The sequence below is a fragment of the Anas platyrhynchos genome, chromosome 4 (assembly GCF_047663525.1).
Source record: "Anas platyrhynchos isolate ZD024472 breed Pekin duck chromosome 4, IASCAAS_PekinDuck_T2T, whole genome shotgun sequence".
In the NCBI taxonomy this organism is placed as follows: domain Eukaryota; kingdom Metazoa; phylum Chordata; class Aves; order Anseriformes; family Anatidae; genus Anas; species Anas platyrhynchos.
This window is the reverse complement of record NC_092590.1, coordinates 43,219,536-43,243,073: the sequence shown is the minus strand read 5'-3', so window position 1 is coordinate 43,243,073 and position 23,538 is coordinate 43,219,536. Positions and strand designations below refer to the sequence as shown.

The 23,538-nt window shown below is 34.9% G+C and overlaps 1 long non-coding RNA gene across 3 annotated transcripts in view; it reads left to right on the top strand.

Moving 5' to 3' along the window:
- The window catches only part of LOC106016305 (uncharacterized), a 210,010-nt gene that overhangs the window by 153,487 nt on the left and 32,985 nt on the right, over positions 1-23,538 (top strand). For all 3 annotated transcript variants that reach the window (XR_011809110.1, XR_011809111.1, XR_011809109.1), the window contains one exon: positions 23,178-23,274. This is a non-coding gene — a long non-coding RNA (uncharacterized lncRNA). The remainder of the gene's footprint in view (positions 1-23,177; positions 23,275-23,538) is intronic.

Here is a 23,538-nt window from a genome sequence, read left to right as displayed (position 1 = left end):
TTCCAGAACCCACAGCAGGAGCCAAGTCTGGCAGGCGTGGATTGTAGGAAACCATAACTAACTGCTCAGGAGGCTTGCGCTTGGACACTGCAGTAAATACCAAGGCTTTTGGAGGATTGTTTCTGAAGATAGTTCACAGGGCCATTTAATATTATGGAGAATGGTTTTACATTGCTAATGAAGCAATAACTGGGTAAACGGTACCAAAAGATACTTCAGAAGAACAATAAATGCAATGACTTGAAAATCATTGAATTTTTTAGATTATATTTTGGGTGTGGAGAAAAAGGCTATTTGAAAATGTTTCTGAAATACTTGATGTAGCATGTTCTCAGGAGGGTGTCAAGAGTGATGACAGTAACAATTCTTTAGATTTCATACAAAATATGATGTTAGATTTCATGCAAAAAATTCTTTACTTTCTTGAAAACCAAAGATTTGAAAATATACCAGGAGACTTGAAATTTTGCTCTCTGATGACACCAAGCAGTCATAGACAAAAATAAATAAATAAATAAATAATAATAATCTGAACCTGTAACAGGAAACACAATTTAAAATGTAATCTTACTTTCTCTCTTTTGGTGTTTTAGAAGGTCTTTTGAGGGTCTGCACCTGCACAAATCTCCCTGTGGGAGAAAAACAGCATTGAAATAGAAGTCTTCCTGTATAGTTGTGGAGGCCCTTGGGTTTTCTCTCTGGATAATGCTGGTTATGAAATTGGATAGAGAACACCTATTTCTTGAATGACTTGTTAGGCACTGCCTAACAAGTGGCTGGTGCTGGCACTCATAGTCTGCTTGTCTCAAAGATTCTCTCTCTTCTTCTTTCTTCTTCTTTATTCTTATAATTAGTTTACCCTTATCTTGCAGGGTTAATTCATGCTCACCAACCTATATTAACAGTAACTGTTAACAAGGCTAACTTCCTTTAATGTCTATGGTTGCTTTAATTGTAAACACAGATTGGCTGAGGTTGGAAGGGACCTCTGAAGGTCATCTGGTCTAACCCCCAACCCATTACAGTACTCACATGTTGATAAACTTTGTGGAAGTAGAGAGGAACACGAAGACCTTCTTTTGAGTTAAGTCATATCCTGCTTACAGAATTATAAGTGTTTCCATCTGCTTTATTCTTTTTGTTGGTCTATAAGGAGAAGTGATTATCTATATTTGAAAAGTAATGTTTTATTCCAATTTATAAATTAATTTTAATATGGGTTGTTCTACACATTACTCAATTTTGCATATTTCTTTATGCAAATCAGTAGAACTACTGTGTAGTACTTGATACACAGTGGAATTCATCGAATTCTCTTGGCTCAAGAAGGAGAGTAGAAAACCAACCTCATCTGCTGTAGCTCACCGAGTCTAAACTTTGCATGTTAGAAATGAATAAAATTCATTAGAATGAATTATCTGTATTAATGCTGTATTAGATGAGACTACAAGAAGTCAAAGGCAAGGCCAGAAAGAAAGCTCAACAAAGGAAAACAAGTGTTTAGCAGTGAAGCAGGGCAAAGATCAGCAAAACTCAAATCTTGAGAAGTTTTATGACAAATAGGAGAACAGGCTGAAATTTTGAAGTGCCAGTTTCTAGACCCTGCATGGTGTCTGGAACAGGTTTGGGATCAAAAAATAAACTGAGCAATGAGTAGATGAGAGGGGCAATTCTATAATGTAGTGAAGCAGTCTAAGCTGGGGATAGTCTGCACTGGCAAAGATACTACTTAGACAGTCTGACTTTTCTGAGGAGTTCTTCATTTCTTCTCAGTAGTAGGGATTCTAACTTTTAAACTCAACTTGCTCATCCAGTGTCCTTTCCGTGCTTCAGTAGAATGAATTTGGAGTGCTATCCTGTAATGAAGCTTATAAACATGGAAGGTTGCAAATGAATAGGAGTAACTGTCCTTTCATCTTTCACATGTCGTCATTCTGAAAAATCCATGGCAATTTTGGCAACTCTTCCTTTGAGAAGATACTGGGTCTTGGAGAATTTCAAAATCTTGAAATTGCTAGATTTCACAGGCCTTACTCTTCCTAAAAACATTAACATACAGAATTCAAAAGATTAGCGATAGCTCTGTACATTTTCTATAGAAGATTAAGTTTCAAATAGTTAAATGAGAGGTTAAGGTAAGCATTAATTCCAATTTCATCAATGGCCCCATCCACATTATTTGGTAAACTTCAGTTATCGGTGTGATAACTGAATATGAATATGTATATTGAGTTATATACATATTATGTATATGTTGCAAAACCTGAAGTGTACAGGGTAGAAATCCGGTCATTAAGTTTACATAGCACATAGTTATGTTACTCTAGACTGTGGGCATGGGGAAAAAAAAAAGTAGCCTTCCACAAATGCAAAGAAACAATACATTAAGCACATGGAAAACATTGCAAGACCTAGTAAGATAGACTTGATTTCATTAGTTTATATATATATATGCTTATTTCGTAGATTTGTTTCAGATAAGTGGGTTGTAGAGTGTAAAAAGCTGAACAATACCAATTATTTTCTATGAGTTTTGTAATGCTCACGGCAGAAAGAGGCTAAGAAGTATTAAACATCTTTTGAGGTTGATTAAACACAGAAGCAAAGTGGAGGAGATGAGCAAAACCCATTTATTGCAAATACACTATTACAAGTGGCCAGTATTAGATAAAACAAAAAATAAAAATAATTTCTGATCTTTTTGTCTTGGCTACTATTAAAACTGTTTTATTTTTCCTTTTTTTTTTTTTCTTTTTCTTTTTTTTTTTTTTTCTTTTTTGCATTTACAGTATTGTGATTTAAGGAGATAAAGATAGATGTTTTAGGGAGCAAGCACTCTGGATACAACTTTTCAAATGGAAGTCAATGATTAAATACTTCATGTGCCACATATATAGATATACCCCCCTTAAAGGGGAATGAAATAGTAACTACTTACTTCAGAACCATAAGCCACAAAAACTCAAGAGATTTCTCCTGGCAAATCTGAGGCAAAGTGACTAGGCTTACTTGGCTCAGTACCAATTTTTTGTTGTTTTCCTTCTTCTGCCTATGTATGCTGAAGGGGAAGGGGACACAGGGAAACACCCTTACTTTTTAAATTCGGTATGATACATTTCTAGGAGACATACGTGATTTACATGATTGTGAGTTAGATGAATATGGAGTATGATCAAGACCCAGGGTTCCAGTCCGTACAATCAACATCAAGGTAAAATATGCAGAGAGCAAGATAAAGGTGTCCATGTTATTTCTGAAAAAATGTTAAGGGTAGAGATAAAGATACTCTGAAGGACAAAGGTAGTATTGGTTTTGCACTGAAAATCTGATGGGTAGGATAGGAAAAAATCACCTTTAGTTATGGGAATATCTCTGTAAAATACTGAGTATTTTACAGAGAGAAGGCAGGTAATAACCCGCCTTCCTTCTTAGCACTGCATGAGCAAAGAATAATTCTTACTCTACTATGCAGTATCCTTCAAATTGTGCTATGCTCTACTAACATTTTCTTTAGGTTATGTAAGCCTCTGATAAATACTGAACACTGGGATTTATATTAAAATTCCTTCTTACAAGGATTTTTTTGTACCATGCTGACAACTTTTCTGAAAAGTGTTCTTTAGCAAACAGCAAAACCTAATCTGAACAGTAAGTGCTGCCATTCATAACTGGTGGCAAACTAGATGTTTAGAAGGAATGGATAATTTAACCCAGTTCATGCATACAGCAAGAATACTAGTTCCTCCTGAGATTTTGTATTTAATTTTTTCTTTGAATTCTGGGTTATATGCTGGTGATGCCCTATCTAGTAAGCCTTTTTTCTTTGGCAAATGGCCACTTGAATTCTTACCTTGAACTTAAGCTATAATGACATTAAGGTATCTTGATTGAAACTGAACTCCCTAAGGCTGACAAGACAGTGATCTGTCTATAAAACTTTATCATATGATATTTTGCTAATATTCCTATAGCCTGCTGTGCCTGAGCACTTACGTATACATCCCTCTCTAAAACAGCCTATTAGAAAAAAGAAAGTGAGATCTATAACTGCATTTTGTCTTAGATAAATCTGTTTGCAGTACTCCGAGAGCCCTGGTCTTTGGGCTTAGGTTTCAGGAAGGATATTGGTGGTGTTACCTTGTTGGATAGACAAGTCCTTTTTCTGATTCCCATAATATGGCAGACACCATTTATCAGTTTTTCATTCACTTTCAGGCAGTAGGAACACAATTCAAAAAAATACAATGCAGATATTCTGTTTAGTTAGTATGGAAATAATAGTTTTCAGCTGAATGCAATCAAAATATAAAATGTGGCCCATTGCAATTTACAGTTCAATTTTGTCAGATTATTGTAGCAAAGAAAATATTACATGTTGAACGGGAACATATTCCTACTGGGATAGATTAAAATGATAAAGTAAAATTTACAGAAGGGATTTCTGCTGAAATTGATAAACAGGTTATATTTCCCAGATTTTTATTATTCCTTTATTTACTTTTTAAACAGAATACTCATGTTCCTGCTTCTCTTAACCTTACTGCATAAAGGCTTAGTAACTCTACTAAGATGAAAGTTTCCAGTAAGATATTTACAACATGCCTCTTCTCTGGGGAGGGCAATAAAATCCATTTACTAGTTAGGGTAAGTTTTTTCCTTAGTTTGTGGCTAGTAATGTATTTGGAACTTTGCTTCCCCCTATTTCAGTTTTAGTTTGGATGCTTTTGTTTGATGAAAGTGCAGGTGCTCTCAGGTTGCTCCTGTTCCTCCAGTTCCTGGGGGTGGGAATGTTAATGATGTTCAAGGCTTTCAAAGAAGGGGAGGGAGGTCTGTATGTTGTCTTCAGACTGGCTCACAAAATAACTTGCTTTCTATTGCAAATTATTGTTTTTGTAGCTCAGTCTGAAGTGCTCCATGCTTCATCACTGTAATATCATTTCGGATAAGCTATTGCAAGATTTCCCGTATTTGGCTCTGTTGTGAAAGCCAGTAGTATCCACAAGAGGAAATACTGTTTTGATTGAAAACAATTGCCCACACCAGGAGAGCTGTAACTAAACACTAAGGGAACTGTAAAAAAAATTATAGTATAATCTCATGATGCTTGGAAAGGCTTTATCCTTGTCAACTGCTGTTGATAACATAAGAGTGGAACAGCTACTGACTACCTAGCTCAGTAGTTAACTCTGACTTCCGCATTAACTTGAAGAATACTGCACCTGATCTGCTGTTTTGAGAATAGTTTGTGCCTATAATTATTCAAACAAATGAATGCTTGGACATATTAGCTTGTTCAGGTTTATATACGTTTTAAAAAAAAATCTGTTTTGGTTCCAGTACTTTTTGGCATATTTATTTGGACTTGGCTTCAGCATATTATCAAGATAATGCTAAATTTTATTTAAATCAATTTGCATTAAAGTTACTGTCAAAAGTAAGCGTGAACTTAGGGACAATCATTTTGGCTCATTTGGTGTTGAAGAGGCATAGAATGCCTTTCTAATTCCTTCTGTGTGGAGTTTTTCTATATTTATGTTTTTAGGGAAAAAAAAAAGTATAGAAGTTGAGCTCTTCATTTGTTGCCCCAGAATTGTCAGAAAAATATATTCAGTAGCTCCGTAACTTTCCTGAGATGATTTTGTACTTATTTTTGAAGTTGGAAGAAGAGCAAGTTTGCTCTTTGTGTTAACTACACTTAATGCAGGCTTGGGAACTGAAAGGAATGCATTTTGCATGCTTTTGAGTTGTCTCTCTTCCATCTTAAAACCCAGAATGTTAGCTGTCAGAATGTTGTTTGTTAAAACATATGTATACAAGAATAATATCCTAAGCAATAATTTCTTTGCCCAGTGGAACTCTTAGCATTGAATGTGAGCGAGAGAATGTTGGGAATTGTATTTTTTTATTTTTATTTTTTAGTTTTCCACCATGGTTAAAGGCTGTTTCTTTAAATATGTTTTTGTCAGAATAGTCTGATTAGTCCTCCCCCAGAAATGGACTTTGCAGGGCTCAGTTTAATCCCTAATTGGATATGTGCTCACATTAAAAGGGATACAGTCTGGTGCCATTCAGTATGATGATTATTCACAGACAAATTTATAAGATGCTATCACTGTAATATTTAAGCACAGCATACAAAATTAAAATGTTTATTCTGGAGTAGGAAAGTGGTTGCTATTTCAGATTACAGTCTTATATTAAACCACTAGGAAAAAAATAATGCCAGTGCTCACAGTGTATTAGGACGACAAGAAATATCTATGAATAAAATGTGTACACAAAATGCACTGTTAAATCAGTGTACTGTCTTCTGCCCAAAGACTACTAAACTTGTGCAGAAAAGAGCTTCAGCTCTTCCAGGGTTTTAAAAGGTGAAGAAAAGGATCATGCAATGGTAGAAAAATGGAGCTGGAGAAGACCTAATGAAGTCATATGATCCATACTTTCTCCAAGGGTAGATTCAACTGTACATAAATTTGTTACAAATTTTTATTCTTGGAGACCTGTACTGACAACATTCTCTTCCAGTTCTCAAGCCAACTGCCTCTAAGAACTGAATTCTATTGACGAGATTAAATTTCTTTCCTTTCTTTTCTTTCTGAAAAATTTCCTTTTTCAGAATAAAACTGAAAGTTTTATTCCTCTCTTCCTTCTCATTACAGATTCTCCTGGATAGATTAGGTGTAGGTATTTACTGGGCAAGTATTCATTTTCATTCCTGCAAATCTGCATGTTTGAAGACCATTACTATATAATCCTACAGTATTAGGTGCCTGAGGCATTGTTTGTAGACATGTCTGGAACTATTTATAGTAGTTTTTTAGAAAGGTAATACAGACGACCTTTCAAAAGGTTACACAAAGTGTATTTTCACATGTATTTTTAGTGTATATAATACTTCCGTCCACATTTTTTTTTTAATTTCCTTTCTGTGAGGTCAATAAAGAAGTAATTATAAACAGATTTAATGAAGAAGATCCAAATGTAAAATGACTGTTTCTAGTATACATGCTGTGTTTTTATTTGTTATTCTTTTTTTCACTGTAGCTGTGCTGACTGTAGCCACCTATGTGGTCTGTGACGAAGTTACAGTTTGGTTTCATCCTCCTCCAAATACATTATTCTTTTTTTTTCTGAATGTTTATGATTCTCTTTGTGTTTAATTTATATATCTATTAAGATATTGCATTGGCAATGAGTGACAGCCCAGGCGGCAATCTGTGGATCTTAATCTTTGTTGGAATGATCTTTTAGGTAGATGACTTGCTGTCTTGGAGCATAATGCATAAACTGACTCAACAAGTCAACAAGTCAAGTAGTTCTTGTTAACTGGAAGAGGAAAAAGAGGTAACATTGCAGGAGATATAAGTTTAGTTACAGAAGAGAGAAATTAAAGAAAGATTTCCCACTTAGAAACTTTATATTGTTGGGAGGATTGGAAGATAAACTTCTCTCTGTCAGGCACTGTTCTGTGCTGTTGTACATTTGTTAGAGAAGTGCAAAAAGTCTTCTGCAACCCAGTTTTAATTTAGCTCAATGTGAGTTTCAGTGGAAATTTTACACACCTGTGAGGATGCTGGTAACTGGTTATATGGCATTTAAAATTTTGTGCTTTCCCATGTCTCAAAGTCTATATGCCTTGTAAGGTTTTCTAGTCCTCCTTATCTTTGTCGTGTTTCTTGAAATTCAGAGGGTTTCAGAGTTCTCTATTATTCCAGACAGTCCCCCTTTTCCTTTTCTGTAGAACGCGGTTGTAAGAAATGCTTGTTAATTCTCTTAAAAATTATAGTTTCCTTTCTGCTTAGAAACCCATACACCTCCATTTGTCCTAAGACTGAAAAGAAATCCAAAATATGTTCCCCCCTTCCAGGATTTTTTGTCCTCATTATTAAACACTACAACTTTTCCATGGCATGGCTCTTGAAAAGAGTACATAACTTAGAAAACATATCAAGCTGTTTGAAAATAAATGAAAAATCCCCTTTATAATCCCAAATAAAATAAAGTAGAATTCATCATTTACATGTTTTATTTGTTTCAAATTATAATTATCCTAGCAAATTGCTGTTTCATTTGTAAGCTTTTCTGACTTCAAATTTTAGCCATTTGATTGAGTCATGCAATTGTGTCCTAATTTAAAAAGATGCTTCTGTTGTATATAAAGATTTGGAGGTTGGAGAGGAGGGTTGGTCCCATTTTCAGAAAATGTCTGTTCTGCTTGGTGAGGAGGATTAGTTTGGTGGATGGGCAATATTGGTTTGTAACTGGGCTATTGCCCTAGGGAAAAGAGAACACATATAAACGACATTTACACATTGTTGTTTGTGCATATCAACCTCCTTCTGGAAGGACGTTCTCGAGTTTAAATAAGATGATTCCAGAGAAGAGCATACAGTGGTGCAGCTTGAGCAGAAACACTTTGTAGCCTGGGGCTGTCATGACATATGCTTTGTTGGCACAACAGGGAGACTCTGTAACATGCATTCATCAGCGAGTTATGTATTGCATTAGAGACATGTAAGGTTTCTTAACATCAGAGGGAGACAGGTACAGTTTATATATGGATTATGTAGGTAACAACGCAAAAAGAAGAATGATGTGGATAGGATTTAAAGTGAGGGAGGAGAGGGGTGACATAGGATGTGGTTTGAGTCCTGCTGTGTTTTTTTTTTTTTTTTTTTTTTTTAAAAAAAAAAGGCCTTGTTTTGTTTTAATTTAAGAGCAGAGATCAGGGTTTTGATCTGTAAAGATCTGTTTTATACAGAGTATAATGTATCATCAGAACACAGTATGTTTACTAGTTTTAAGTAACAATTGTTGTGCTCTATACTTTTAATCTTATCACACAGCAGTTCTCCAATTGTGGCACTGGCTTCCCTGGGGAGGCTCTTGTCTCTTCAGCATGAGATCCAAGCATGTTCAAGGAATATTGTCAGTATGTCTCCTTTGTTGATTTTTATGAGAATTAGTAAAAATATAACCTCGTAATAAGGATTCAGTCATGAAAAGGAAACGGGAATCCTGAAAAGCTGAGACTTATAACTTTGTGTATTTGAGAAACCTAGTCTTGATATGTTCTTCAGGTTTATGTCCCTAATTATCTGCCTTAGTCCTTGTCTAAGGTTCCTGTTCTTTTCATGTTACTTCTCGCTGTTTACTGTTCTTGAAGTCTTTTGTAGTATTCCAATTAATTTAACTCTTTTGTTACAACAGTTTTTGTTTTGTTTTGTTTTGTTTTTTTTCAGGCAATCATGGAAGAAGTTTGATAGATACCTGAAAAAAAAAAAATTAAAGAGCTCTAGTTTCTGGTTTACCTAGAGAGTCCAGTAATGTGTGTGTTATCTTTAGATTATTCACCGCTCAACAGATGTGTGGGAATAGGTGTGAAGTGCACTGAGGTGCTCTTGGAGAGCTTCTCACCAAATTGGCAGTTAGAGTTAAGTAAACATTGGTAACAAAATTGTGTTACAGTCTCTTAAGTGTTCAGATAACTCATAAAGTTGGATGCAGGTAGGCAGGCACGCAACACGCACAGTACAGAGTATATGAAGAAGACTTTTAATACATTTACCAAAAATATTTACCAAATATTTACCAAAAATAATATAGGATCTCTCTCATTGTCTTCTAACTGCATATATTGGGATTTGCATGTCAGTCCATAAAGTAAAGTGACTATCAGTCCATCTGGTAAAGTGACTATGCTCATGAAAATATGGCAGGAGAAATGTATCACTAAAGACTTGCATGAATTTACATTTACTTGTAAATTATTGCCCCCATTTCAAGCATGTATAAGATATATTTGAAGTATTCAAGAGAATACTGATACTTTTTGTTGAATTAGTAGGTAATATTGAAGGTAGATTACATTTCCAAGAGAAATTGATAATTGATGTTACTTTGGAAAAAATTTTAACTTGCATATACAGAATAAAAAGATTTGTTTTCCTCAACACAAGAAGTTGTCTGTTTACTGCTAGCCATGATTTAAACGAAAGTTCCTCTCTGTTTTCTGAATGCTACATTTCCTGCTCTTGACCTCCTCTATTTGTCTCAAACACAGATAAATAGTTCTAGACTGGGTATTTTTTATGCCAGAACATAGAAGGCTATTGTTCTCATAGGTGTGCTGCCCAGGCTTGTCAGACTAGTCCTCCATTTTGTTAGGGGTCTACTTCTTTGCTACTTAACCTGAATGGAAGAATTGCTTAGGCAGTACTGCATTTCTAACCCAGGCTCTAAGAAGAAAAGAGGTTCTTTAATACTATGTTTGCCCTATAAAATAGAGCTATCAATAAAAGGATTGAAATATTACCAAATCGTATTTTATTTCTGGTTTTGACTTTATTTCATGTCAGCTGTCAAGATAAAGCTTTCCTACTCCTGTATGCTGTGGAATGTTTTGCCTTGAGATTTGGAATGAATAACAACAACAACAAAGTTATTCTATAAGTCCATAACCAATGTAGGTAAAGTAGCTGTGGTGGCGCTTTTTTTTTGTTGTTTGTTTGTTTGTACTGTGTGTGTGTGGAGGTGTTTTTATGTTTTTAGAGATCTCTAGTATAGTACCTGTTCTGGCCTGTGTGGCAGTTTTATTCAGCTGGGCAGCTGGGCTCCACTACCGCAGCTCTGTCAGTTGAAGGGGGAGCAAATATGGTGAAAAGGGCTCAAGGGTTGAGATAGGGACAAGGAGATCACTCAACAATTATCATCATAGGCAAAGCAGACTCAGCATAGGGAGATTTATTAGGTAATAGGTAATTTATTACCTATTACTAATAAGCTAGGGCAGTGAGAAATGAAAAACTAAAACCACCTTTGTCCCCCATTTACCCTCTTCTACATTCTCCCCCAATGAGTGCAGAGAACCAGGAAATGGGCTGCAGCTCAGGCCCAGGGCCTGCTCCTGCGGGGCTTCTCCATGGGCCGCAGCCTCCTCCAGGCCATATCCACCTGCTCCACCGTGGGCTCCTCCATGGGCTGCAGCATGGAGATCTGCTCCATGTGGGACACATGGGCTGCAGGGGGACAGCCTGCTCCACCAGAGGCCTCTCCACAGGTCACAGGGGAACTGTTGCTGCCTGCTTGGAGAACCTCCTGCCCTCCTGCTGCACTGCCCCTGGGGCCTTCAGGGCCCCACATTTCTCTCACATTTCTCACTTCTCACTCAAGCTGCTGTGGTTTCACATTTTTTTTCTTTTTTTTTTTTTTTTCTTTTTTTTTTTCTCTTGCTTAAATCTGCCTCTCCCAGAGGCACAAAAAACGTTGCTTCTTGGTTCAGCTCTGGGCAGTGGTGGGTCCCTTTTGGAGCCGAGTGAGACTGGCCCTTATCTAACATGGGGCAGCTTCTGAATTCTTGGCACAGAGGCCACCCATGCAGGCCACCACTACCAAGACCTTGCCACATAAACCCAATACGGTCTGAAAATGTAATCTGTATTCTTTAAAGTATTAACAGAAAAATTCAAACTGTATATTCAATTCATTTCAATGTAGATTGCATGGAACCTTCCATCTTTCTTTAATTTTCCAGTCAGGCTGTATATACTATTTCTGCAAAACAGTACAAAACCAGTGTTTTTGTTTTTTCTTTCTCCATTGCAAAATTAAAACAACAACAACAAAAACGTTATTCAAGCTATAGACTGTTACCTATTTCTCCTCCTCTTTGAAATGGAGCTGCAGAAGTAGTCAGAAATTTTAGCCTGTCTTTCAGACAAACCCTCTTAATCAACAAAAGACATCTTAGAGAAGATTACAGGCAATCAGGGGAATAGGTTTATGAATAGTTTTCATAAGTAAATACATATGTATGTTTATATATTTGCATATATATATACACATAGACATATTCTAAGTGTATCATGTTCCAATTAAAAGTCACCTGGGAGTTTAAGAAGGCAATAAAATGACAGAATCTAGTGATGGTACATTTAGAAAAGGATTGAGAACATTAAAATCTGAACAAAATAAGGAGTGTCATATAATTTAGCAACTCTTTTCTATTAATAAATGTAGTCAGTTATGAAATCTCCCAAGAATTTTTGTTTCTTTTATTCATTCTTGAAGATATATTTACATTCTGTACCTTTTTGAAAGGTTCTTAGACATAATTAGTCATTCAAGTGAGTATGTGTTGTTTTCTGTCAAGCAATATGTTTTCTGCCAGTGCCTCCTGCATATTTAACAGCAGTGCTGAACTATTAACAGACTAATACTTGTTACATGAAGTGTAATTCATATTTTCCCCTCAATATTTGGGGATGAAGATGTATGTATTCTCATACAATAATGAGGTGAACTATGCATACATAATGTAGTATATACATTGCATTGCAACTTGAAGTGATTTTGGTTGACAGCAGTAAGGAGATCTGCAGACATTTCTTCATTGGCTTAACTTATTGACCAACTGCGTATACTGTCAGTGAGCTGAAAATTACAACTTCTGTTCCCAAAAGCATCTTAGATCCCCTATTGCTTGAGTTAAAAGACTTTCTTTTGTAGGCTCAATTTACAATTTTGTTTTGCAGGCAGTAAAAGACTCATAAAAGCCTTTTGTGTTTTAGCCACAATAAAAAAGCCGCGTTGGTATCAATGTGGGTTACAAAGGAAATTGAGATTTAGTTTGGGGACTTGTGATTATGTTTTTGAAGAGTAATTACTTGATCTAGTCTATCTGATTACACTGATGAATTTGTACTTTGATATTATGGATGTTAATATCCTTTAGCTCTCTGTGGAAGTGACCTAAAATAATTTTGTCCCTTTTATTGCTATGACTTCATCACATTGTTTGTTCCCTAGAAATTACAACTATCAACCTCAAAGGGACAACTCTGAAAAGAGTGTTTTTTGCCTGCAGTCAGTCATGGGTTTCAGTGCCAGAGAGATGAGAGTAAGCACAGCTATTGTGGCTTTTAGACAAAAGTGCAAAATGTCTGATACGATTCATCCTTCGTGCAAGCAACAAAGGACAGGAGAGAAGAACATGGAAAGGAAAACAGAAAAACAAACAAAAATTTTAATCTGTGCATGGAAAAAGTGTTTTACTTTGTTTTATTTTCAAAGCATTATCACAGTCACAGGCTGTACTATTTGAACTGAGATAAAATAAAACACAGAGCCTACTTAGTTAAAATGGATTTTAATTTTCATATCCAATCTCTGTAGTAGAGACCAAAGTTTTGATCAAAATATTTAATATAAGCAGATTAATCCTACGCTTTAATTCCAGTAGGTGTAACCTACATAATGAGGTTTTTTAGTTTCATCTTCTGCTCTGGGCAAAACAATGCCCACAACCTACTGTCTAAATACCTGCTTATGCAGTAAATCGTTACTTGGTGTATCTTAGTTGACTCAGTGCTGAACTTCTCTCCTCACCACAAAAGTGAATGTACTATTAACATGTAAATATTATTTTAAGGTGTCAATAGAGATAATGCACGTGCACTTCAGCAAGTCATACCGGCTTATCTTTCTGAGTAATGGAAGCCCAATGAAATGTCAGAACTACAGGAGAAGATTAAAAAAGGTTACAAAAGTTCTCATGTGGCACTGTACCAAACACTCTCTGGTTGCCCAGAGAAGCTGTAGATGCCCCATCCCTGGAAGTGTTCAAGACCAGGTTGGATGGGGCTTTGAGCAACCTTATCTAGTGGGAGGTGTCCCTGCCCGTGGCAGGGGGCTTGGAATTGGATTGTCTTTAAGGTCCCTTCCAGCACAAACATTCTGTGATTCTGTGAAGCTAGCAGAGGATATTAAGCAAGCTAGGCTAGCAGAGAATGCAATGGCAATATAGAATGCTTTTACAGTGGTTCCAGTAAGAAAGGCAAAAGGTAAGGAATTCTGTGAAGGATGGATATCAGGGCAAATAAAGTGATATATGAAATGAAAAGAGGGGTAAGTTTCACTGAAGTCAAATAGACATATATTTCTGTTCTGAGTGTGCTCCAAGACATAGAAGCAAATGTTTAATTGCAAATCAGTACCTGTATAATATGGAGACTGGATGCTGATTTATGAATAACTTTTTTTAACTGAATAGACGAAGTATTACCAGCTATGTTAACTGCAAGGGTAGAACCTAGCTATTCTCAGGTATTAAAAGAATATTTTAAAGCAAATATTAATTAATATTAATATAATTAATATTTTTTAATATTTGCTTTAATATAATATTAAAGCAAATTTTTCACTTTTTCCTTAATTACTCTTTATGTAATTTGTAGAACTTGTGGCTCATGAGCAATTTTGAAAATCTCTAAAATTAATTTTTTGTAACATTTAGTGTTCTAAAAATTATTTTAATATTAGTATTTGAAAATATTTTCTACAGTTGTTGCACTATTCAAGTTTTCTGCTGATATAAAGTAAAAAAAAATTATCAAGAGAAAAATATTTCAAACTTAACTTTTTGCCTTGTCCTAAAGAGAAGTACTGAAAGTAGAAAGACAGAGTAACAATTGCTGCATTTTAAAGATAAGTAAGATAAATAGAGATCTTAGTTTTATTATTGTTATGTAATCCTCCTTCATACCTCTTGGTTCTCCCATTAATGAATAGGAGAGAAGGAGTTTTCATATTAAGATGTCACTTAAATACAACTGTTTTTTCATGCTTTTTTATTCTCAGATGGCAGAAGTGGCCCATCTCAGAACATATTCACTAGATTCCTTTTGAGGTATTTCAAACAATGAAAAAAATGCTTTGAAACATTCACCAGAGTAGAACTATCTGGGATTGCTGATTTGCGTGTAAGATGTATTCATTGCATTTTTGCAAGGAATTTTACTTTTGAAGAACTATTCTTTGTGGTATTGTTCTGGATTACTAAGGATGCCTGTTTAATTTAAAACAAAAAAATACAAGCTTCTCAATACAGAGAGTCAGATTTTGGTACAATTTCTTGATGAAAAAATGTTTTAATTGCCATCCAGTCTCGTTCAATTTAATAATTTTGTTGGCACAGTGAAGGCAATTGATGAGTAAGTTCTTGCTCTGGGCTGTAGATCTATTCAAAATGTAGGGTGGGTTCTGTAGCACTTCCTAAAATAATACTTTTCCGTGATATTTTGCCTTTTTTTTAAATGTTGCCTCTTTTCAAAAAATTCCTAAGTCTCCAGGAGATTAGTATTTGAGTTCTGAGAGGGTACATTTGAGATCCAAATGTACCATCTGCCAGTATGACTGAATGTGTATAACACGGGAAATGCTGTGAGACTGCCTTTCTTTCAGTAGAACCCACTTAAAGATCTATGCCTCAAGGCTATCATTGCTAATTTAATACTACTCAGATTTTGTGATCTGGAAATTAAGCTAGAATTCTTGTAAAGTACAGATCTCACTGTGAGACTTTTTTTTTTTTTTTTTTTCTTTGCTAGAAGAATAAGACCCTTTGTAATGGTGTGGTGAAGTAATAAGCAATGTTTGTCCTCTTTTGCTACAGATGTTACAGTATGCTGTATAGCTTTTTAAATTCTTCCTTTTTAAAGTTATTTTTAAACTTTATGAAATATGATCAATGGCATATTCTGAATGAAATGATAGAAGTCCTAAAATGAATCCTGACTTCAAATTTCACCAAAACTCTTCTACATTTCCTATCACAATATATACTGTTTGCTTGCATTAAGAGGTCAGATAGTAAACAAAGAGAGTAGTCACTGGAATTGGTAATAATAACATCTTCTTATTCATTTAACTGAAAACTATCATGCAGATCATAACAAAGTAATCTGTAAAAAGCATTAACAAAAAAAAAAGGCTAAATTCATCAAGTAAATAATTCCTACAACCTGTTGTGACTATGTCCTGTTGTCCTCACACTTTCATTCAGTTTTCTTATCAGTTTTGTTTAAATATGCAGATGTATTTTTAAATAACGAACAACCACAAACAAAAAAATCACCGCACACATATGTAAGATATTAGTCTCACCTTGTGTCAAATAAATTAATATGAAGCACCAACAGAAACCATCACAAATTCGTGTGAATGGTGGCATTATCTGGCTTCCAGGAAGGTTTCCTGCTCATTTCAGCAGAGAAACCGGTGCTGCAGGCAGCAAACACGTATTTCACACGCTCTGTGAAATAAGGGAAATACAAATGCCAGAGGAACAGTACCCAAACCCACCCTTACCATACTAAGGAACATTTATCACAATTCTGGCTGATGACATCACAAAACAAAGTCATGGGAAAGTCATTCTGAATCCAAACTACTGCTTGTTCTGGGGACTTCTTCCTATTTTTCTGTTTAATGCTGCAACAACAATCTGATTATTCTTCATGTCCCACACCAATTCCTGGTTTACAGACTTTTTATTATTTATTTATTTATTTATTTATTTTTACTGTTTTGGTGATCTAAGCTGTAGCATAGGATACGTTTCAAAAAGGAAAGAATCTCAACCTATTTGTGCTTTACTAAATAATGAGTGGTCTTTTCACCTTAAATTTCAATTGCAAAACCTCACCAGCCTTGTATGGTTTACATGGGTGAGACTTGAAGGCATCATTTGGCACTTAATTGGACTATGTGTTTTGGGAACACATTTCCTGTAATGCACTTAACATGCTTTAAATCCAGTTTCACTGAGATGCCTTTGGGACTTTATGAAGAATAACAGGGATGTCTGAAAGCAAATTTGTTAATGTCTGCGTGCAACTGAGGTGGAATTAAACTGCAAAGCAATTTAAAAGTGCTTGCTATTGTAAAGACTAAAGTTTTTTTTCTTTTTCAGTTTTAAATATTTCGATATGTACACATTTGTTCTCAGCAGTGCAGTAAGTGCAGTAGTGTTTTAATTGCTTTGAATAAAAATACGTGCAATCAAAGTTCAGTTTCAGTGCAGCTGAGATTGAATGCAGCAAAAAGAGGACATTTATAAAGCTCTACCTGCAAGCTTCCATGTAAGCTTCATTCATTGTTAATGCCAGATTTTCTTGATGTTTCCATACATAAGTCAGTTTTTGTTGTTGTTGTTTTTTTTTTAATTGGCATTGTCTTGCATAACAGAAATGCATTTTATTTCAACAGAACTTCTTAGTGTGCTGAGCTATTTGGTAGGAAATACAATAGTCCTACAATAATTATTTAACATCTCTCTTGCACTATTGATTAGGAGTTAACTAGGTCAGGCACTATTGTACTAGGTATTGTAAAGCATATAAAGTGTGACAGCCCTTGCTTCAAAGAGCTTATAGTCTGAAAGGCAGCACATGCCACGTGGATAAAGGAGACAAGGAGTGAGAGGAGACAGAGGTGTGTATGTGTGGGGGGGGGGGAGGAGGAAAAGAAAAAAAAAAAAACACAATAAAAAACTGTGTGAAATTCATATCTCTTTAAAGAAAGTTCTCCAAACATTAAAAAAAGAGTTTCACCCACATGTTCTAAGGGTAGAGAGGACCATTTTATTGTCTGGTCTAACCTCTTATTTAAAATGTGCCATAGAATTTTCTTTCATAATTCCTGCATTAAGTCCATGATGCCTGGCCCTGCAGGAGTGTTTATTTTAAAAAAGTATAAAAGAACTTAAACTCTCCCATCAATTTCCGATTCATCACAGCTGCTCATCTGGCTAGACTTTTTAATCTCAATGTTCATTCCTATTGTGACAGTAAGTCAGTCAGAGATATGATATACACAAGCGGGTACTAATGAATGCTGTGATAACTTAAAATGCTCTTGAGGATGAGTTATGAATTAATTCTTCTGTTTTCAATATAGAACTTTGCATTAAAGAAAATTCTTGACTGAAAAATCAATTACAGAAGAAGTCAAATATTATAGAAGTTCTCTATCTGTTTGCGAAATTGGTTTGGATTTGAGATCTCAGTTCAACTCATGTAACTTCCTTTCTCATGAGTTTTTGTTTGTTTGCCATGGAAAATCCATGCTAGGCAGATTTTAATAAAAAGCCTGTGCTGGCCAGGGAAAAGGCAAATTTGTCATAATGGTATAGTTAGACCTGATTTAGCTAGTGCTGATGCCAAAGCTGATACATATAAGGGAAATATATGTTCCACAGTGGTCATTATAAAAGCATTATTCTCAGAGCAGTGGAAGTGAGGGTAGGCTACCCGATCATTTTTTGTTCCATCTGAAACATAAACAGTAATGCCCTGAGGAATATTGTAGTCTGAAGTCTGTATGTGATTCTGCTCCCTTGCCAACTTCTTTACGGGTTTTACTGCCATTTTTCCCTCTTGACAGTGTTTGTGAATTCCTGTAAAGGATAAAAGAAAATTGTAGATTTAGAAAAAAAGAAAAAAAAATCAATATGTTTACTGTCAGAAAATGCCTGTCACAAAATTGACAGAAAACTTTTGGAATGATTTATATCAAGAAAGAGGATTTTGTTGGATAAGGTTGAAGGGTTTTATTTTAGCTTTCATTTACATTCTTGCTCTGTTTTATTCATGAGTAGGGGAAATTTCCAAGCCATTTGAATTCCACAGCTAGAAGAGATGTTGAGGTTTGACCTGCTCTAGGAACAGGGATGACCAGGGTGCAATAAGACACCAGTGAAACTTATCTTGATTTTTCATATTCCTTTTTTTTTGTTGTTGTTCTATGACATTCTCTGTAGAACATGTAGCACATGGACTTCTTTGAAAAGACTTTACAAAAATAAAAATAAAATGTTCCTACAAATATGATACACATACAATATGATTGATACAATTCAGCTTTGTGTATATTTTCTGTTTTCCTTCTGTGAACTGAAATTTGAATCCAATTGCATTTGAAAATTGAGATGTAAATGTAACCAAGGAATGCGGTGGCTACAAATACAAGTTTGTGGCAACAAAAATGAGTATATTTTTCCAATTTTGTTTCAAAATAATGTCCTTGTACATTATACAGAATTTTCCAAAATAAGAATTAATTTTGTTTAAACAAATGTACAAATTATGAAGCTAAGTATGCATATGGTATCATTTCTAACAAAAATCAAGGGCTGAGGTTTTTTTTATTACATTCATGTAAATCAGAAAGTGGTTGTGATTTCAGAAGCGCACAAGTGAAACTGTAATTTATTTCCTTTTTGTATTCTAATAAAACTCAAAGGGTGCAGAGAGCTTTATAATTTTGTACCAGAGACAGTGTGAACACATAAGTCAGTCTTCTTTATTATTTACTGACTGTAGTCTTCTTTAAGAAAGTACTTGGGTAGTTTTCAAGGTAAAATAAATGCAGTCTGGGGTTTCAGACAAGGTGTTTGTAGTATTGAGAATAAAATAATTAACACACTTTGCAAAACATTTATGTAGCTGTAGCTGTAATACAGTAACTAATCTGGTCTAATGTTTAGAAGAAAAATGAATTTTAAGATGTTCATAGGCAAGGAGAGCATTTTCTATGAATGCAATAACTTTGTTTAGTTCTTCAAAGACTGAGATGGGAATTGATTGCTATCTGTATAAACAGCAAACAGTCAAAACCTGGAGGCAAGAAGAAATATTTAAGGCTTAAAAGAATATTAACCTAGTAAGCAGAGAGTGAGGCTACATAGCAGTAAGGTTGGACCAGCCTCAGGTGGCCAGGAGGTGGTGATAAGAGGAGGCTTCATTCTCCAGCCCACCTCTCACTTCATCTCCAAAGCAAAAACAAAGACTGACTATTTTCAAAATTATTCATGCTGTCTGTCTCTTTCATATAATGTATGTCTGAGAAATAAGATGGACTATTGGTTGTGTCTTGATTTTTCCCATGAATTTACAATTGAAGATGTGGATTTATTTCTAAAAATACAAGAGAACTCAATTAGCTACTGAGGGATTTACAGAGGGCAAATGTCTCTCAGTCTTGAGGTAGGGAAAGTATAGTGTTGAAATAGAAAGATGGATGTTGAGGAGGCTTTTATTGTCCTATATGTTCTGCAAATATAATTCTTTTTAAACACTTGGAGCAATATTAGAATTTAGGGAACTATTTCCTGGCTGTACTAAACAAACTGACCCAAAAAATAAAATTGTATCAATAAAAATAAAATGTTATGTAAGCTAATTTTATCTTTTTTGTTGTTGTTGTTTTAGGGGGAAAAAAATGAAAACAAACTGTTCTTTCACATATTTCAGTATCACTGCTACTTTTGCTCTATGAAGACCAAAACTTTGCATTTTGTCTTTAACTCATTTTTTTAGCATTAAAATATTAGTCTTATTATGATATTCCTAATGCTATGCTGTTATTGTGCATGATATTTAATATATCCTAGTATGTACATGTATCTGTATGTTATATCTTTCTAAAGAAATATCTTGAGTCAGGTTAATTAGAAATTTGAATTTTGGTCTTTAGCATGCCCAACCATAGAATCATAGAATCATAGAATATCCTGAGTTGGAAGGGACCGTTAAGGATCATCAAGTCCAACTCTTGACACCGCACAGGTCTACCCAAAAGTTCAGACCATGTGACTAAGTGCACAGTCCAATCTCTTCTTAAATTCAGACAGGCTCGGTGCAGTGACCACTTCCCTGGGGAGCCTGTTCCAGTGTGCAACCACCCTCTCTGTGAAGAACCCCCTCTTGATGTCAAGCCTAATAAGCGTTTTCTTTCATCCTTAATGATGTTCCAGGTAGTTCAGGTGCTCTGCTTCTGCTCAGAAAAGAGCCTCTGAAAAATAGACAGCATTACATAGCTACCTCAGGTAGATGAAAGGTTTTCTGTATATACTAGCAAAAATGTATCACCATATTGATAAACACTTTTGGAATCACTCTGATGGCAGAGAATAAGAACAGGAGCTGGCACTTCTGTTTCCAACCAATTTAACCATCTACACGTCCACGGTAAACAGATGTTTCAGATATACTCAATATGCTACAGACATTAAATATCTGCCAATCTTTCTTGGAAGCCATTTCATTCAACATAAATAAAGGGGAGTTCTTAGAGACTCTGAAATTTGTCTGTAGGTACAAATAACTGTTCACGTGTTTTGGAAAAACAGATCTCTCATGGCGATTATTGAAATGAAGTAGAGAGAATCATAACTAGTTCATGGATAATTCATTAACACAAATGGGGTGAAATGTGTTGATCCCATTATTTACTGTGAATAATTTGCTGAGCTATAAAGAGTCTGAATTAGAGTTACTCTGATAATAAATTCGTAATAATGTATTGTAGTTGCAAAGAGTAACTGAAATAGTTTCTTTATGAACATTTACCAGCTAAGTCAATCAATTTAGATGCATATGAATTCAAAGACTCATAATATTGATCTTCACGTATCTGTCCTACTAAGAACAGCATGAATTCAGATCTAATACGTGCTACAATTTTTTTATTATTAGATCAGATGAATGCAATTCAATCATTTTCAGATTTTAAAGCAGTAAAAGCAGGAAATAGTCTAATAGTTTCCTAAGGAAAAGATTTTGTTTAAGTTTCATTAAAGTACTAAAAAGTTTTAGCACTTCATTTAGCGGAAAACTTCCTCACCACTGTGAGAAGAAAATGAAAATACAGAATTATAATTCAGGAAATCCATTGCGTTGTCAGACAGCATTTGGATTTCCATGCCTTCTTGTAAAACTTTCATACCAGCTTGAGTAAACTTTTTAAATTCCTGTTCCACGTTTATCCTGAGACTGCTGTGCATCACGATGCCAATATAAAGAGGTCTGAAAGTGGGTCATAAATTATTTTACCATGTCAGAATGATGTAAAGTGCCATTATTTTTTAAATGAGAATCAGATTCTTCTCTCCCTCTGCCAATGCATTGATGTTGTGATATTATCAGATAGTATAAACAACAAATATCATAGCATATTTTCCAGTATGCTGGAAATATTTCTAATAATAAAAATATTTCTAAAAGATTTCATAAAGTCTTTTCACATAGTTTAACATTTTGACTGTAGAAGCAACAAATAAAATACCAGTTTTGATAATTTTATTTAAATATTATGCAGTTTGATCTACAAAACAGTATATTCATAGTTTATATTCTTCAGTGTATCTGCTAAATTTTGATTTATTTTTTTTTTTCCCACAGAACCTGTATTTCTTTTGTAGAAGTATCTTGTATTATGTTATATTCCAATTTACTTAGAGTGGAATTATTTAAACTTTCTCCTGTTTCTTTTTCCACTGTTACTGAATGATCACTTAGCATTCTCTTAAAAAGCAGTGGAGGCACAGTTTTTCTCTCTCTCTCTCTCTCTCTCTCTTAACTTAGTCTACACTGCATTGAGTTACTTAGGAATAGCTATGTAGTAAATCATTGAAGGAAAAACAAGGTTGGAGCTATTCACAGTCCAGTCTGATTGGAGGGCTGATCTATTTCCAGTGGCAGTATCTGCAGGGATGACAGTAATTCCATCTGCAGCATCACCAATGACTTTAAATCTTCATATTCAAAGTTCTTACAGATGTCTTTACCTCATTATGTGGCTACTGGGGGATTGTCTCATCTGGTGTGCTTTGTAACCGGGTGTACCTTTAACAAGCAATCTGGCATTAGCCTTCTGTTTCTACCACTGGAAAGCACAGAATTGTTATATATCATTGGTACTGTTAATTACACTGCTGTGCTAGGCATCATTAAAGCTCAGAATGCTGAAAGGCATATCAGAAGGATTCATTTTTACTTAAGTGAAACTGCATTTAGCAATTCGAGAAAACTGTTACAAGTAATAACCAGTTTTCTTTTTTCCCTACTATCTTATATATCAAGATGAAAGATATTTACCTTAAACCTGCTGGTCTAAGTAAGCTTTAATTTTGGGGAAAATGTTCTTAATTTTTTTTTTTCAGTTGTTACTTTGTTATGCTATGAAGCTTTTAGGTATAATAACATTATATGTCACAATGTTAGGGATTTCCTTGTGTTTAAACAGGAGATCATTAAAAGAGAAAAGACAGGCTTGGACTGCAACAGTGATTTGACATCTGTGATACATATTTGGTTAAGTGAAAAATTTGTTCATTACACTGCATTTTCTCATGTTAGTAGCATCATTGTTCAAAGTACTACTGAAAACAGGCCGGAAATGTTTTTCTTGCCAACTGAAACTTGTTTGAGGGGGAGAGTGTGAATGTACATACATACATATACATCACTCTTCATTTATGCTGGCATAAAGTCAAAGAGTTATATGATTAAAAACAAAGTAAGCAGAATATGATGACTGTGTTTTCTTTCCCACAGGTGGATGCTCTGACTGGGAGGAAGTGAGCTTTATTGACACCAGCAAGATCTGGTTTCTTCACAACCATGAAATCATATAGTTTAAAAAAAACAAAAGGTAAACCTAGTCCTCTTCCTAAATGAATAAGTAATAGGATTTATAAACTTTCTTCGTTTTTTTCCAAGTACATGTTCTCACCAGTCTTACTTTTTTACATATCTATCACATTCCCTATGGGACAACTCTACAGAGCTTTGCGTTTATGTCAAAACCTGGAGAAGGAATTCAAGCTTTCAGATGTCCTTCACCTTGTGCTACCTCTTCTTGAAAGAACTTTAAGGGCTTTGCTGCATTTTGTTGAGTAATAGTATGAGGTCTTCT